The sequence below is a fragment of the Elgaria multicarinata genome, chromosome 5 (assembly GCF_023053635.1).
Source record: "Elgaria multicarinata webbii isolate HBS135686 ecotype San Diego chromosome 5, rElgMul1.1.pri, whole genome shotgun sequence".
NCBI classification, from domain to species: Eukaryota; Metazoa; Chordata; class Lepidosauria; order Squamata; family Anguidae; genus Elgaria; species Elgaria multicarinata.
In genome coordinates, this window is record NC_086175.1 from 68,523,658 (window position 1) to 68,542,172 (window position 18,515).

The 18,515-nt window shown below is 41.0% G+C and overlaps 1 long non-coding RNA gene across 1 annotated transcript in view; it reads right to left on the reverse strand.

Moving 5' to 3' along the window:
* The window catches only part of LOC134398913 (uncharacterized), an 85,805-nt gene extending 69,087 nt beyond the window's left edge, over positions 1–16,718 (reverse strand). Inside the window, exons 1-2 of the long non-coding RNA XR_010025464.1 lie at positions 16,462–16,718; positions 14,794–14,903 (exon numbers count right to left, since the gene is read on the reverse strand). This is a non-coding gene — a long non-coding RNA (uncharacterized LOC134398913). The remainder of the gene's footprint in view (positions 1–14,793; positions 14,904–16,461) is intronic.
* Positions 16,719–18,515: the final 1,797 nt, after the last annotated feature.

Genomic DNA, 18,515 nt, shown 5'->3' on the forward strand with positions numbered 1-18,515 from the left:
TGTAGAAAGGGCCTATATCTATTAACAACTGAGGCTGGCAAACTAGCCGAAGCTTGTTGGTCAGAACCAGAAGATAGAATATGATAAAGAAGGTCAACACACGATAATTCTAATGAGCAACTGCGCTAATAAATATTTCAACTGTTTGTTGTGAGTAAGCCATTCTCATTACTCTGATTTCAAAAGAAGGCTGTACCAAGTTATTAATAATGTGAGCCTTTACAGATCACACACACACAAAAATCTGTATCTGAAGTATATTGTGTGCAATTTTTAAACCTGATGGAAAGTAGCAAAGCAGATGTCTTAAAGCTCACTATTTATACAAAGAAGAAAAACAGCCGGGAGTAGGAAGAATTCAGTCTATTAGAGTATGACAGACAGATAAGAGCTTTACTATGCAATCTTATACAAATCTACTTAGAAGTAAGTCCCCTCAAGTTCAATTGGAGTTGCTCCCAGGTAAGTTTGTGTAGGATTGCCGCCTTAGTGTAGAAAATGAAGAAAGATTTGAACAATGTTTACATTGCATTTCTTTCCTCAACCCCACTTTTCCAGGACTGCTGCCAAAACCCAGAGAAACTGTGTGGCCTCAAATATGATATGATAATATTCCTACTATGTTTTTTCCTGCGGCTTTCATCCAGAGAATGGTATGGGTCCTATAGGTTATCAAGGATGCGTGCAATTCATGCCCAAGCAAGGATTGCTGCCTGGAGGAAGATCATATATTTCACATAAACTTTCATTGATGGCTGTGAGGAAATTTGACAAATATATGGCATTGTTTCATTAGGCCCTTTCCCAGACATTACAACAGAACACATATGGTGACATTATCCATAATGACCTTTAATTAGTAGAGCTTTTCCACTGAAGCCTCTTAAAAAAAAAAATGAAAACGTGTGCTCTAGCTACTCTTTGCTCCTATCCATGATTATATGAGTAAAAATTATACAATGTAACTAAATATATGCAACTTTGCTAAATTTATACAAGTCACAGAATTCAGCTTTTCGTGGGGCTATTTTTCTGTTTTCACTGCAAAGCAATACTGTGAGAATATTGGGCAGTATCCAATGCTCTCCTCATGCTAGCAAGACCCAACATTAGTGCAATGGGAGCTAGTAGATCCTGCAGCACTTGGAAATTAGCCAAAACATTCATTTCCAGAACGCGGCGGGTCAGCAGAGCTCTTTTCTGCTCCGCTGATCTATCCTGTTCAAGAAATGAGCATTTCCACTCATTTTGGGGTAAGTGCCAGTTCCTGTTGCATTCCTCATGGCCACCATGTAAAACAAACAAACAAAATAATAACTAAAATATGGAGCCATAAATGCTAGGGAGCCATTTTCCCCTCCAGTTTTTTTAATGGTTTTCCCCAAAATCAGGGGACAATGGAGATGGCAGGGGTCACCTGCAGCTCATTGTCGACATGTTGCTCACTCCTGCACTAGTGCAACAGAAGCAAAGGGAGCAGAGCATCAGTATTGCATACTGGCCATTGTTAGAAATCCACACTATACTTCCCAGGGAGAGAGAGAGGAAGAGAAAGATGCACTGGAACTCTAGTGCTTGAAATATTCCAAGCACCATTCCAAGAACCAGGAGCAGAGGAAGAGAAAGAAATAGAGAGATGCCTCCCTCTATCCCTACCATGGTCATTGTCACTAGAGCCCAGTAACTGCTGGAACCAAGTCACTAGTAACAGCTGCGAGGAGGTAAGGAGGTACAGGGGCACAAGGTGAGTGAGGAGGAGAGTCAGCAAATTGTGGTGTGGTTTTTTCTCGACAAACGACACAATAGTCAACGGTGGACTATGTAATTAACCATTGACTATCCTGTTGTCTGAACTCAGTCAGTCAATCCCTAGTGGGAAAGTTCAAATAGCCCTCCACCTTCTCCCAAAAATGGTCAAGGAGTAAGAGTGTTTGCTGCCATTACGTGGCCAGCCTCAGCTGGCGCTGAAAGAGACCTGCAGCTTAAAGAAGGGAAGGAAATTAGCCTTGGAAGACATGGGCATCTCTCCAATAATGGTTTGAGTGTAGTTTCTTCCAGTTAATTAGAGTTAAAATGGGAGGCCGCCTTTAAGACTACTCACTTTTTGTTCAAGGTCATAAAGGATAAGAATATAAACCAGCTTTCTCCAATGGTGCCATCCAACCTACAACTCCCTGCATTCCTGACCACTGGCTATGCGGCCTGGGACTGATAGGAGTTGATGGTATAGAAAATCTCTTGTCTTCTAGGGCACTTATAAAATGTATGGATATGTCTCTATCCCTGATCAGGGATGACCTTCCACTTGCCGCCTTTTGAAGTCTCCCACTAAGTAGATCTCTTTGATTGTTAGCCTTTCTCTTCGCTGAAGCAGGAACTCACGGCAAGAGTGGTGGCTCATAATCAGTGTTTAGAGCTTTAGACAGAACATTACAAATTTAGTTCTACATATAATCAATTCAAGGAGTTTCGCTGCTCCTGTTCAGTTCATCTTGCAGTAGAAGGATACCTCATTACTTACCATAGCTATTGAGTATATCCCATTCACTTCAATGAGACTCATGCAAAAGGATTGGCCAAAGTGAGCCTCACTGCTATTAAATAGGACATTAATTTATTCTGATACAGTATTCGCTAGAACAGAAGGCAAGAGCGTTGAATTGCCAAACATTTTCTTCTTCTAGTTGCTCAGCACGCCACTGAAAGCAGAGTTATACAAAACAGAGATGCCAAGATTGTTAATTGCTCCCAAACACCTCACACCCTATTTGTTTACAAACAACATAAATCCCAGGACCATGTAAGCATATACATTTGTATTTGAATGGCTCGCTTTGATGACAGCCAATGATGATTGTATTTCACAATCATCCAGTCTTCTTGAGACGATATACAAAAGTATAATTACTGCCCCGGGAAAAGCCCTTTTATACTTAACTTCTGTTACCTCACCTGAGTTGAGATGGTTATTTACCCGGTGCAGGTTAAATTCACTCCAGTTAATGGAGGTGAAAGCGTGTTACAGGACCCATCCACGCGCTAAAGCGGACTGCCCAGCCGGCTGCCCCAAAACTGAGGACATGACACACTTTCTAGTTGAGTGTCCAGTGCATGTCGAGCTGAGGAAGCAATACCTTGTGCCCCTGATTCCCGGGTTCAACCACATGTCACCTAAAAATGTAACTCAGATATTATTGTTAGGCTCTGATCATTATATATCGTTCAGGACTGCAAAATTTGTACAGCGGGCGCTGGAGGTACGGAAGCTTTTGTTTGCCATATAGGATCAAATTTTACTAATCTGAGATCACATGCGGGCCAGTACTGGTAATGCAATTGAGCCTAATATCAGTTTTATATTATTAGCTTGTATTATTCTTCTGATTGTGGCGAGATGGTATATGGACATGCTATTATGTTATTATGTTAATATGTTATTTTGCTACTATTTTATTTGTTTGCGAATGGCCTAGTTGGCTAACAAGCAATAAAGATATATATATACATTTGGAATGCTGGCAGGAAATGTGAGAAAGAATCCCTGGTTATCTAGGGGCTTCTTCCACAGTTTAATTACACTTCAAACTTTGGACTGATAAAGAAATACAAGACTAAAGCTGAAAGAGATCATAGGATCAGGTTAACAAAACATAAGAAAATGACACATTAGTTTCATTCCTCCAGTTGAACAATACAACTTTTCAAAGTAACAAGATTTTCCTCTACTACTGCAGGTCAAATACAATAGTGGTTCAATTGCACCCTAATTTTGCACTAATGTATCATATGTCATTTTTTGTACTTAGCAATCACTTCAGGTTCAAAATTCATGTGCGCAACAACGCTTTGAATGGCATAGATATGTATAACTTGAGGCTTTTGACTAAAACTATAGGTGAGTTTTGAATAATTAATTTGATTAAAGATTGTTGTTTTTTGGTATCTTTCAGGGTAAAACTCCAAGGCAGTTTCCAGTACATAGTATACAATCAATCATAAATACTGAATTAAAAAAGTATTTAACATACACAAAAGCTGAATATTAAAATATGCAGATAAAATTGCACCAGGGGCCAGATCCCACTCACAGGTTTCTGATTGGCCACCCTTGTTTTATGAAACATCTTGCATACAATTAATGTAACCTGCTGATGACATTCATTTTCACTGTTTAAGCAATCCTTCATTCACAGCAGGCTAAATACATGCATATATTCTTTATTGCTTGGCAACTTTTTGTATCTCCCAGCAATTATGGCATACAGTTCTAGGATTGGCATGTAACTGGGTAAACACCTTGGTCAATTGATCGGTTAAGTATCATCAAACATCAGGCAAGCAAGTGAACATAAGAACCCTGCTGGATTAGACCAAAGGCCAACATGGTAACCAACCTGATGCCTATGGAAAAGCCCACTATGGAAAGTAGAAAGTGGCAAGGGAGGTTTCACAATGTACTTTGCACCAACCTTTTGAGATGCAGTTCTTGGCTCAGTAAATGCAACACAATGTTTTACTTTGCATATTTTGCATTTAGAAAAGCATTTTTGGGAGAAAATACATATTTAAATACATGCTTAAATGTGAATTTTCATGCATTTTTTTTAAATGCAGATTAATACAGAAATAGGATGGAACAGACTTATGAATGAACACATGCAAAAGTGACATGGACAAGAAATTGCACCTAAATCAGGATCCAACTAAATGGGACTTACTCCGAGGTATGTTTGTCAGGATTTTAATGTTATTTTTAATGCATTTACAAATTGAATTGCTTGTGACGGTTCTAAAAATAATTCCCCATAAGCTTGCACAGACTTCCATTAGGATATAGGTTTGTTCTCTTATGATACATTATTACCTGTATTTAAAAATAATATATTCTATGTCCAGGTTTTTTTAATTGACTCCAAAAGCTACAAAAGGGGAGATGAGACATGATAGCACTCTTCAAGTACTTGAAAGGTTGTCACATAGAGGAGGGCCAGGATCTCTTCTCCATTATCCCAAAGTGCAAGACAAAAACGAATGGGCTCAACTTACAGGAAGCCAGATTCCAGCTGGACATCAGGAAAAACTTCCTGACTGTTAAAGCAGTACAACAATGGAACCAGTTACCTAGGGAGGTTGTGGGCTCCCCCACGCTAGAGGCATTCAAGATGCAGCTGGACAGTCATCTGTCAGGGATGCTTTAAGGTGGATTCCTGCGTTGAGCAGGGGGTTGGACTCGATGGCCTTATACAGGTCATCATGTCTTACACTAGAGACATTGGGCTGAACATTACTGACACATGTGCATTAAACTGCCTTCTCAAAATTAATGATGTGTTTGGCAATCGAAAAGGCTCTCATTTTTTAAACACACAAAGGCCCTTTCTACACCTAAGGGCCTTTGGGGAGGGAGAGGGCCGATCCCAGACTTACCTGCTTCTGGGATCATCCCTGGGCATCTAAACAGAAGCACGACGTCCTGGAAGGGAAGAGAGACGTCGCACCTGCCATTCTTTAAAAAAACAAAAAACAAACAGGAGCTGGAGTGCACTTGTGCTCCTACGCAAAGTAAGGTTTTTTTAAAAAAAGCCCTGACCCCGCTTCCTCCCCTTGATGTCCCTGGACTCCCCCTAGCCTGGCTCCTTCCCTCTGCTGACCCCCCGTACTCATGGGGAAGAGGGAAGAAGCCCACGCCACCCGCGGTCCTGGGGACCATCCCGAAACTGTGGGTAAAACTGGGATAACGGAGGGATTGTCCCTGCCTGCTCCCGGGATGTCCTGTGCACAGGGATGATCCCGGGGGAAAAGGCAGGTATAGAAAGGGCCCACAGCTTATCGTGTCCAGCTATCTCAATGAACTGTCACATTGGTATTTTCTACATTTCTTATGAATATGCATTTGTTCAGGATGGATTAGTCTTTTTTATTCTCATTTCTTTAACAAACTCCCGCCATTTTAGAATTCTGCTTCCGGGATGTAGGGCACTGTAATTCCTTCCACTATCCTCAGTCTATTGTAGAAAGTTTCTAGGCTGTTACCGCTATTCAGTTTCTTTCATTTTTTTTTATTCAATTTGAGAAAAGTTCTCTCCCTTCCCACCTTCCCAAACCCCAAAGTTTTTTTTCTCCTCATACAACTGTATGTCACACTGCTTTGGATGAATTAATATCTAGTATCTGAACTTGATGTTTCCTATCACTGCATTTGCTCTATGTCCCTGCCTTTTTAAAAAAAATAGTACTACTTGATGCTTTAGAGAAGTACTTCCTTTGCCTCTTTTGGCGGCATATTTATACAGTGACTGGGTTCAGAAGACACAATAACCCATGATGGATTAATTAAGCTATGATGAGTTAATTAAGCCATCATGCGTTATCGTGTTGTATACTTCCTTCACTATACTATATGAACCCATATTGGGGTTTATTCCCCTCTGACAATATAATTTCAAATATTTCTGTAATCTATTCTAGAATCTTCCATGAGATTTCTGTCCCCCTCCCGCCCGCCCACCCACACTTGCTGGTGTACCATATTGGCTAAGATACTGAGCTTCAAATCAGGAAGCCCCCAATTCAAATCTCACCTCTGCCATGAACTCACTAGATGCTTCTAGGCAAGCCACTGGGACAGTTCGCACAATCAAAATAAGCAACAGTGGCTTATTTAAACCACACTCACTTATTTAAACCACGGCCATGTGGGGCACGATTTCTATAATCACTGCCCGGGTGCAGCTTATTGTGTTATCCAAACCCAAGCGGCACGGCTTGTTGGAGGGGGGAACAACCCTCCAATAACTGTACAACAGCCCATGGATTATTGGAGGGTTGTTTCCAACTCCAAAAAGCCATGCTGCCTCGATCTGTATGACACAACAAGCCATGCCCGGGTGGTGATAATGGATTATGATTTAAATAAGCCACAGTGGCTTATTTTGATCGTGTAAACTAGGTCACTCTCTCACGCACAACTATTTTTGGGCAATTTTTAACTTGGCCAAACTGGTTAGTATTGCACTATGTGTATTTTGAGAGAATACGGCTGCCTTTGTTGTTTTTAATGCTTTGGAGAATACCAATTTCAGCTGTTCAACAGTGGGAACCTACACTGGATGAAGATGATTTTATACCACCTAAGCTATGAATTCATTCTTGAGAGTTCATCTCTTCAAATTACTAGGTAAAAATACTCAAGTTGACTTCTGTTGACTATTTTTTTTAACCTAGCACACCTTTTAAATTTGCCACAAGCTTTGCTAATATAAGGACTGCCTAGTTAATCTCTGCTTCTGTTTTCTGCTAGCTAAAGAACCGGTCTGGTTTGCCCAAAATGAAGAAAGTCTAGAGTTAACAGCTGGATTTTATATTTTGAAAAATGGAGGATCAACAATTGTTTGGCACTTTCTTCTTCCCACTGGTCCTAGGAGCACTAAAACCTGGCAGAACCCAATCTGAATGTCAGAAACCCCTCTTTGTCCATATCATCGTAAGACTCTGACTATGCAGACATCCTGACCACAACATCCAATCAGTCTTGCCCCCTCCTCATATTCCTGCTGCCACCAACCTGCTTTTTGTAACATCTTGCCTGATGAAGAGATCTGGAATGCTTGCACATTTTTGTGATGTTTGAATTGGCTAATACAAATATTACACTATATGGATTTTGGAACCTTATCTCAGTCACTCTTTATTGAACCATTGCAAGTATTATTAGCGCCCAGTATCTGAATTTGAATCGAATACTCTCCCTCCATTCTCACTCCTTTTATTTATATGTTGCCAGCTTTTGGGAAGGATAAGCAAACACTTTTATACTTTAAAAAACCCTATATAATTATTTATACCTCTTTTCATTGTGTTTATTCTATTTACTTTCTAAATGACTAGCTGTTTCTTTTTTTCAGTGTAGACACTACTGCTAGCACTTTTTCTCCTTTAAAGAATTTGTATTTTTGTATGATCATTCATCTGAGGAGGGGGTGAAATTTCAGGGGGAAATGGGTATAACAGGAAGATTTAAACCTCACCTCCTAGCATGCTGTGGTCCCAATCTAATTTTGGCTGCACACACTTAAACAAGAGTAAAAAAAAACCTATCATGCATAGTTACACTATGCCTGATTAGTAGAATGTTTAGATCCGGTTCACATGTAATGCCAATTCCTGGGTTAAACAACCCAGGAATTTACATGGTCGTGTGGGAGTGAGCAAGTACATTGCTTCCTGTCCACTCATCACTTCCGCTTTTAATCAACATTCTGAAACAACCCAGGAACATTCCTGGGTTATTGTTGAGAAGTGGGAACATGGCACTTTGGGCTGTTAAGGTTAAACAACCCATAGTTTTAATCCAAAACCAAACCATGTGTAAAACTCTGAGTTGTTTAATCCTTAACAACCCAGAGTGCTGCGTCCGGACGTCACAACAACAACCCAGAAATAGGGCATAGCTGGGCTGTTTCAGAAAGTGGAAGCTTTCTTTTGTTAACCACTGGCTGTTTGGTCATGTGAACCAGCCATTAGTATGGCACAAAGTAAAGACAGACTTTAGCTTTATAACGTACCATGATTGGGATTACTATAATTCACAGTTTTTCCATTAATGACTCCAAATTATGAGGCATCCAGTGATGTGATGTTACAAGTAAATCAACAACTAAAAAGTATGGTAGCCAGGCATGCCACTAATGCTGGTTGTATCTTCCTTGACATACTCAACCCCCATTTGTAATTTACCAGCCAAAACACTACCAAACATACCTGGGTGCAGCTGCTAAAGCAGCTTAGCCTGAAAACCAACAATTTTGTACATTAGAATGTCTTATTTACATGTTACTAGGGCAGAATATTTTAAGTGCCCTATACATTAACGGTGCTCAATGACCAGAGAAATATCAAGCAGGAGAGCCAATCATCCATGGGTTGGATCCAGATGAACTCATCCTTAGAGTAGACCCACTGAATTCAATTCACAACTAACTGAAGTCCTATTGATTTCAAAGTGTCTATTCTAAGGATGATTAGATCTAGATCCAATCCTTTATCTAGTATCCCTTCTGGCTTCTAGAAGTCCTTTCACTGCATTAAAGGGAACACATTTTGTTGGCAAATTCCTTTTCCACAAAACATGACTTTCAGCACGAGCTGTTACTAGCTAGCCACTAGCTGTGGGAACATTGCCTGAATGCCACAGTTAACCACAATGAACAATGTCAAAAAAGAGCTATTCCTGCAAAAATGCCAAGTGTAAAACATTCATAGAACTGCATGGGCCTAATTTAATGCAGCAAACCAAAGGAAAAGATACAGGAATCAAATGGGATTGTTTTGGATCAAGACAAGCAGGGATCACCTGTGAAATGGGGAAGGGAAAGAAATTAGAAAAACCTAGTAGAGTTTTAACTAGATCACAATTTTATTGAAATGTGTAAACAAACAGGAAAGGCTTAACTCAAGACCAGCAAGGAGAGAAGAGGCTGCATAATCCAAAATTGGATGCACAGCAAGACTGGGAGGCTGTCCAGCCATCCCTGTCTCCTGGCACAACCCAGCTCCCAACAGTCCCAGATCTTAACAAAGGGGAATCCCATTCCTTAACAAAAATAATGGTTTTGTAGAAATTAAACTTCGCATTCACCTGGCCCCAACTTTTCCTAAACTAAGGGGCTCTTTTACACTGGACACCTAGCATGAGAAGGGGTCATCTCTGCTTGACACCTTTTTCTCCCTACTAGCCATTCCAAATTGACAAGTTAAACATGTATGTCCAAATTTTATTTATTTATTTTAAACATTTATATCTCGCCCTATATCAATAAGATCTCAGGGCAGCATAAAGATAAATCTGAGAAATTATCTTCCATTTCCCATATACAAATCATCTATATTATGTATGTCTGGCTAAGATATAAATAATCCAATCAACGCTCTTATCAATCTCCTGACTGACTTTCCTCCATGCCCCATCCATTTGTTTTATTTATTTATATAGACATCTCTATCCCACCCTTCTAGCTCCTATTCTATTCAGGGAGGCTTACAACAATTTAAAGTCACAGTACCTTATCAAAGCAATACATTTCTATTAAAAAGAAATTAAAAAATACAAAGGCCACCAGAACCTTAGCCCTGGGCCAAACTCATCTGGGCATCATTCCAACCAAGTGAAACAGAGCCCTGGGAACAGCTCCCTGGTGTTGCTGATGTCATATTCATCAGGCCTAAGCAGGCGTTGTGCACACTGTCTTCTCCAGCTCTTGCTGCACTGCCTGCCTACACCAGGAGGAGAGGAGAGAAATGCCTAATGTAGGCCTCTCTTCCTGCTTCACATGAGATCTTGAATCCCCAACTCATTTCCCAGCTTGGCTTGCCCTATACCCCGGCCAAAGCAGTTTCCCTCTCTTCTCCCTTTGCCATAACTTCCTTCCTTGCAGGTTGCACTGCAAGGGATAGATGGCCCCATCTTGAAGCCTTTGATTCACCAAACTGCAGTTTTAAAGATTAACTCACTCTCTCTCTCTCTCTCTCTCTCTTTTTTTTTGTCAGATAGCTTACACAAAATGAAGACGACACCAAGGGCTGGAGGCAGACTTAGTCTTATTTAGAACAGACCTATTGAAATCAGTGGGACTTCAATGAATATGTTCCACTAATTTTAATGAGTCTATTTTAAGTAAGACTAAATATGGCTCCAACTCCAAATCTCTTGCCACCTTGCCTGGTCCCTGAGGAAGCCTTTAGTAGGAATGTTGTTATACAGTAGCATTTTGAATATACTACAAGGAGATAAGGATAGCCATTCACATCCTAGCAAGATATTGCTGCTGTGACCACAGACATAGGGATTATAGCGTAAATTAAATGCAGTAAATAATTTATATTTCATTGTGTCTTCAAAGTCTGCAGTGATCTCCCTGTCTTAACCACATCTTAAAAGCAATGTCAATATTTCAACTAATATTCTGCTATGACTATTTCACCATTTCTCACCTCCTTGCAACTGTGTGTAAAGATATAGGACTGCAATCCACACCAAAGCAAATCCACATAGAGTTCAACACCTATTATAGTGTTCATCTCAGCTTTTCCTTTAACAGGGATTTCCTTTCATTACTACTGAACAAACTCTGGTGCTTTGCACTTTCAGGAAACATGTGGAGCTGACCAAGTCAGACTAGCTCAGTACTATCTATACCAGCAGTGCAAAAAGTGCAGAACACAAGCTGCAGGTGCCTCCCCTCCCAAGCCCAGGAATACAACAGGTGGGAAAAGGAAAGATGCTCTATGGTTCCTGCCAAAAAAAAGCCTCATTCCTAGAGCATCCCTGAAGCATCCTAGGAAGCCATGTTCAAAGTCTGCTGCCTACTTCTTAGGGTGCACTACGAAAAGGGCTTCTATAGCAGGAATCATAGAACCCATTCCTAGAGAGTTTTCCCCTTTTTCCTTGGATTCCCCAAAAGAATTCCAAATAAAAGGGTAAGGGATGTCAGGATCCTTCAGCAAGAGAGTGGGTTAGAGGATGGAAAAGGTCTAGGAGCCAGGATTCCTAGATGCCTTGAGAACAAATGCTTCTGGAAGGAGTGTTGGTTTTATCTGATCAAAGCAGGTGGGAGACTCTGAAATGCTCTGCGTCCAGGAGCTGGATTTGTGTGAGTCTGTGGTGTACAAGTTTTATGCAACCATTATGTTGGATTTGAGTGTGTGTGTGCGTGTGTGCACTGCCATCCCAACAGATACCCGATATAGCCCTTGGTGCCGAAAAGATTGTGCATTCCTTATCTACACTGACTGGTAGTGGCTCCCTGGGTCTCAGGCAGTAGTTTTTCTGAGACCTACCTGGAGATGCCAAGGATTGAACCCGGGACCTTCTGCATGCAAAGCTCTTGCTCTACCACTGAACTCAAAGATTTCCTATTTTACCAAGCCAACTGATTAAGCCTGATCCATGTTTATTTAGTCAGCTAAGACTAATCAGGAGGCCAGCTAAAGCCTGAAAGTATTTACTGTTCCGATGACATCTTCTAATGCAGGTAAGTGTTTCAGGATGCTATCTGTGTTCACAGGCTCTCCTCCATCCTTGGAGTTTGTCTGTTAGAAAAAACCATCAGCATCTGCCTTTTGGCTGGAATCCAGTGTTTGATCACTATCTGTGTAGTTTGACTCACACAAAAAAGAATGTAAGGATCCATGTTGTGTAGCATTCAAACAGGAGGAATGCAAGCTTCTGAGATGGCTGCACTGCAGAAAGTGGAGCCCCAAACAAAAACAGGGGCGGGGATAAGAAACTGGACTGCACTGGAAGCTCTCTCTGAGACTGTTGATAATGCAATACACCGATTTGACATTCACGTAGTATACTATTACCAACTTATAGAAAGACCTGGGAAATCATGCTGAATGGTGGATTTTTTTCTCCCAATTACATTGTGAAGCCATAAAAAGACAGAGATCAAGCACTCTGAATGTGATGACAGTTTATTTAAATTATTTATGACAATTCATCATAACGTACAGTAATGGTACTTGTAGCATAGTGAAGTCTCTGTAATAAGAACCCTCAGTAGAGCACTCTGCCTACGAGTTCTCTTACATTAGACATTATTGTTAATATTTTATGACTGCTTACTGTAATAAGAAGACATATTACTACATCTACACATGTATAGCTATGAAGTTATATTTTCATTCGGATGTACACCTACCAGTAATACAATTAATCCATTAAGCCTTTAAAGTCATATGATCAGATGCTACAAACTGATATATAAAGTCAGGCTTTACTTTATATATCAGTTGTTCCACACTAAGCACCCCAATCCTAGATACATTTAACTTGGAAGGAAATTTCATTGATTTTCAGTACACAAGTGAATATGTTTAGGACAGAGGTACAAGTATTTATGTGCTTGAATACCTCAAGGTATTTAAAGAATAAGACTTATAATCTTTATTCTTACTTTACTTCGTTCATTTCTCTCTCCAAGGAGAAATTGGTTAAAACTCCTTTTGGCATATGGTCAATAAATAGCATACTTTTTTTAAAAAAAGACATTAGCATGATATACAGTAAAGGTACTCATACAGAAGAAGTAACAGTCAAGTTCTGGTTTTTCCACCATATCTATCACAAAGATGGTTAGCAAACTTCTTTGAATTCTGTTTTGTTAAAGCTCTTCAACGTTTCCATATTATATGATTAAAACTACATTAGCAAATGAGACTGCATTGTTATTACTCTCATTTTATATCTACATTTTTCACTATTCTAGTATGCAGCATATTCCAACATTTAAAAGGAGAGGGGGGAGGATTTGCTTTTTTAGATAAAGTTTTTTAAACTTATTGTACATTACCTCACTTTTATTAAGAATGTTCAATAATTTTTCATTATAAAAACTGATTATAATGTGTATAACTGGTATTGTTAGCACAATAACATGCAATTTTGTTTATGATTAGCAGACATACGAATATAAAATGTGAGATTTAATATTACAGCTGCCCTATTCCGATACAGTGATTACAGTGAAGCAGTGATCAACAGTTCACAGATTTTCAGTCTTGACAGCAAATCAAAATTGTGGGCAGCAACACCAACTCTGCCCCTCCCCCCTGGGTCAGGAGCCAGGCAAACTCTCATCCTTGATGTCACACTGAGCGTTAGAAGCAGCAAGAAAGCATATTGCTTTCTAAGTGCCTCCAAATCCCAAGGAAATGTCAGTGTGCTCATTCTTCTCCTGAGCTTAGAAGAGGACAAGAGTTTGCCCCGATATCATGCTGAGTTTCAGAAGCACTCAGCAGCAACTCTTGCTGCTTTCCAAGTATTTCTAAAGCCTACTATGAGGTCAGGGAAAGTCTCCCCTCCTTTATCCTGAGGCTGGAGAAGGGTGATGGCTCATTCTTGACAACATTGCTCCTGAGTGCTTGTAAAAGCCAGTGTGAGATGTCTTGCGGCTTTCCGGGTGCCTCTGAGTCCCAGCATGAGGTCAGAGACCCACCTGTCTCTTGCCAGACTAAAATATGCACACACCACCAGTGAGTGCTTTATAGATGCTGTAGCAAATATAATTTTTGTCCTTATCTTCTTGCTAAAACATCTGACTTTCCTTGGCTGTACAAAGAAATACATATGCAATTTATTCCACAGAATTTTATTTATTTATTTATTACATTTCTATACCGCCCAATAGCCGAAGCTCTCTGGGCGGTTCACAAAAATTAAAACCATAATAAAACAACCAACATGTTAAAAGCACAATTACAAAATACAGTATAAAATGACCAAAACTACTCCAGCTAGCACCCTTATTCTAAACAAACGTACATAGATGCAATTCCGATCGATTTTAATTCAACTTATTTGTTGAATTAAACAGGCTGAGGCTCAGGATATAAGTAAATGTGTTTCAGATTGTGGTGTTAGACCGCTTGAAGAGGAAGCTGCCAACTGTAATTAGTTTATTTGTACCAGAAATAAATGTTTAACAGAACTGGAATATATATATAACTTTGTAGCAGAAGACAATCCTAGACTCATTTAATGTGATATCGAAGGAAAATGCTGTTTAAAACATTTAGAGTAAAGCTTTCAAAATATATCCCCCACTCTTCACCCCTTTTCAAATCTTTTAAACTACCGTTAACGTACATATGTTTTTCTGTAGTATTGGGCTTTTGAAACTAGCTCAAATACAACTAATATTTTAAGTTAAATACTGTTCAAAAATAGCCAACTGTCAGAAAACAGTAAATACTGGGAGAACTATAGGCAGTTTGATTAATCAATTTACATACCTGTGGTTTCTCAAGTTCCAGAGCCTAGTCATGTGTACACTTTCTTCATTTTCTCATAGAGAGCAAAAATAACTTCTGCCAGTGTTTGTATTTGGTTTCCATACTGCCATCTATAGTCAAATAGGAGAAATTAGGCAACTATTAAATCTAGTAGCTGACTGTCACATCCAAACTATAGTCTAGATTGCACTGAAGAGTCTCAAGCATTCTCACCAACAATATTATGCACAGAGACGTCCGTAATTTCTTTCATTGCATAATTGTAAGTAAGTCCCACTGAGTTCAACAGGGCTTACTCCCAGAAAAGTGGGTATAGGATCACAGCCTTAACATTTTAATTCCATTTTAACACAACAGATTATGTGAAGGTTAGGAAAAGGAAGCTGTACTTGCTCCCTGAGTGTTCAATCATGTACAGCTTCCAAGTGGCCAGTATCATAATGTTCACAAGTAAGCAAAACATTCCAAATTAGTATTAAATTAAGAAAACCCATCAAAGGTATCCATTTCAAATGATATGGTTATTCCATAAAGACTACAGGTATACATTTTGGGAAGCTAGTACCTAAACCATGTACTCTAATATGAACAAAGAGATTTCCATATGACAAACTGTGTCCAACAGTGCAATCCTATTCAGGTCTACTCAGAAGAAACATCCATTGAACTCAATGAGTTGTGTAAAGGATTGGGATCAAGTCTATCCTCCTCCTATTAAAGAAGTTTTCTCCATTTATTTTTTATTGTAATAGATACGTATTATATTTCTGGTTTTCTAAATATTATTTCTTTGCTAGAATCCGCTTGTTTTATGCAGTCAGTTTAACACACCAACCTCAACCAATCACTCTCATCAGTGATCCCTTGCCAGAGAAATAAGATAATTGAACGTATAATACTCTTGAAATTCTGATATGCTGCTAGCAAGAAAAACACGGCAAACCATCTATCATAAAGAGTTTTTACACATGCAACACTATGCTACTACATGGCTATCAAAACTATTACACTAATAAAACTTAAGTTATAAGAGATGCCTTTAACCGAAAACCTGAGCACATGTTGACAGTGGCAATTTTACCTAATACCAGACTACAGTGCTTCATTGTACCTTGCACAGTCGTTACAGCAATATACTAGTCTCCTCCTCCCTTGAAATTACTACTCCAGAAATACTGTGTTCTGCACATGGCAAGCCTTCCTGCCCACTGATGCCAAGCCACTTGTCAAGATGCACACATGCCCCTTTCACTCTTTTCTGAGCTCAAATCCCCATGCAAAGACGGAGCACAAGCTATCCAAGCTAAAGGCAAACCAGTGTGTGCCACCTACGTTGCTATTAGCCACACAACACACACACAGCCATAGGTTACAGTCATATGCATATGCATTTTCAGACTGACAGTGGAAGCAGGAAGTGGGGGGAGAGAAACAAAACTGAATCCCCCCTTCCCTTAAATCACTCACTCGCAGCTCTCCAATTCCATCCAGCAGGAGAAAGACAGCAAGTTAGCGGCTCCATCTCGTATCGGAGACACACACGCACACCCCATCCCGGGTCTCACTATTGGCTCTCGGATGCCGGAGTCCCGTTTCCCCCACCCCACCCCCCATGCATGGCTGCAGCCACCAGGGGCTGACAATGCGGTGGAAGCGGGTGTTGCCCACCTGCGCACATGGGCTTCTTCTCCGGCGCGCTCCCGCTCGCTCTCTCTGCCTCCTGGTGCCGCAGGATGAAGCGGCGGCGGCTGCTCTTTGCAGCTTCTTGGGCTTCCCCCCTCCTCTGGCTCAGCCCGCTCCAAACAGCCAGGGGGAGCCTCACACTGCGGGTGCCGCTCCTTCGCCGCTTGGGATTCCTAGGGAGGGAGGCAGGGAGCGACGGCGGGAGGCCGGGCGGGCGGGCGAGCCGTTCTTCCCCTCACGCTCCACACGCCGCTATTCCCTCCCCGGGCTGGCCGGCGGCGCGCTCTTTCCGAGACACGTTTCTCCCGCCGGCTCCCCTCGCTAGCGCCCAAAAGCCAGCAAAGTCCTGGCTCATCTATAGCCGGTGCCCTCCCCTGTTCCCTCCTCCTCTCCCCTCCCCGCCTTCTCCCTTTTTATCACATGCCCAAATCTCCAGGCGCCTCTGGCGCCGCTTGCTGCGCGTAGCCCTCTCGCCAGCCTGCCTCCTGCCTACACGCAGCCAGTCCGCCCCCTCCGCCTGCCTGCCCGCCTGCACCACAACCTGACTGAGGCACACAACACACACACACGGTACAGAGCAGTCACCTGACTACTCTGCCTTTCCCCACCGCCCCCTTCCTTTTCCTTTCCTCCCCGACCACGCTCGCCTGAAACACTCGGGCCAGCCCACCTGTCTGCGCCCCCTCCCAACCAGCCAGCCACCCACTCAGCTCTCCCTGCCAGCTAACCACCCACCCACACAGCCTTGCAGAGAGAGTAGCCGGCGGCAGAAACGCACACACGCGGCACGCTGAGCCCCTTTCCCCTCCACGGCGCGCGCCACTGGGAACGCGCGCACGCGTCTGCACACATTGGCAGTTAAACTTCGACTGCCCCCACTGAGGGAGAGAGAGATGCGGCGGGGTGGGGGGCGGTAAAGGAAGTTGAGCTGTGCACTCTCACGTTGCCTGCCTCCTTTACTGTGGTCTCAAATCTGTTGCACAGCAGAGGTAAACATCTATATGTATATATTGGTGATGAACGGAAGTACTGGGATTGTTTAAACTGTTTCACCCAACCCAAATCAAAACTTATTTACTTGAAAGTGCAATTCGAATCCCTTCCAAAGAGCAGGGTGCCTTCAGTAGTCCACTTTGGCTGCAAACCTATTCACACGTACCTGGGAGAAAGGCCCATTGAACTCAATGGGACTTATGTGGGTATTATGTATAGGATAGCACTGTTACATGGTAGTAAGTTCTAGCGCCAGGTGACCTACATCAAAGGAATTGTGTTTAGAATTAGAATCGGTATCTTAGTGCAATTTGAAGTACAGTGAAGGCAAGACTAGCACTCTATTTAAACACATTTATTTCAGAGTAAATCCCAGTGATCTCAATGGAACACTGCACAATCCTATGAAAACCTAGTTAGAAGTAAGATCCGTTCGATTTCATGAGACTTACATCCAAGTTACAGTGCATAGAATTATAGCTGTGGTTTCCCCTAGCAAATGTGTTTAGAATTACAGCCCCAGATAGAGTTATCTCCAGAAGTAACTGGCTTGACTAATGCAGTCCCTTAATCTAATCTTTCCAACATTTGGAGATCTGAAAAACTTTATCAGCAGGTTTATATATTTTATAATTTAGTTGTGTTTATATAATTTAGTTGTGTTTATTTGTATTTTAGGAACATAAAACCAATAAAATCAAGACTATAATAAAATAGCTGGTAGCTTGGGCTATTAATTTCAGTTACATTTAGACTCCATATTATAAAGACTAGAAACTATTGTATACATATTCAGAGGGATTACACAGTTTGGATACAGTAGTTTTTGCATAGTGGACAAAAGATTGTAATGTTTAAGAGTTCCATGTGTATAACTTTTCACAGCCTAGAAGCAGATGAGATGGTACCTATATTCATTAATTACATAAAATACTATATTGTTGGAATTCTGAAATTTTATGGTAATATTTTGCACTGTACCCACATCCACTAGAGTGAATTTTTCATCAAAAAAATTATTTTTGGTTATAACCTTGCTCTTTTGC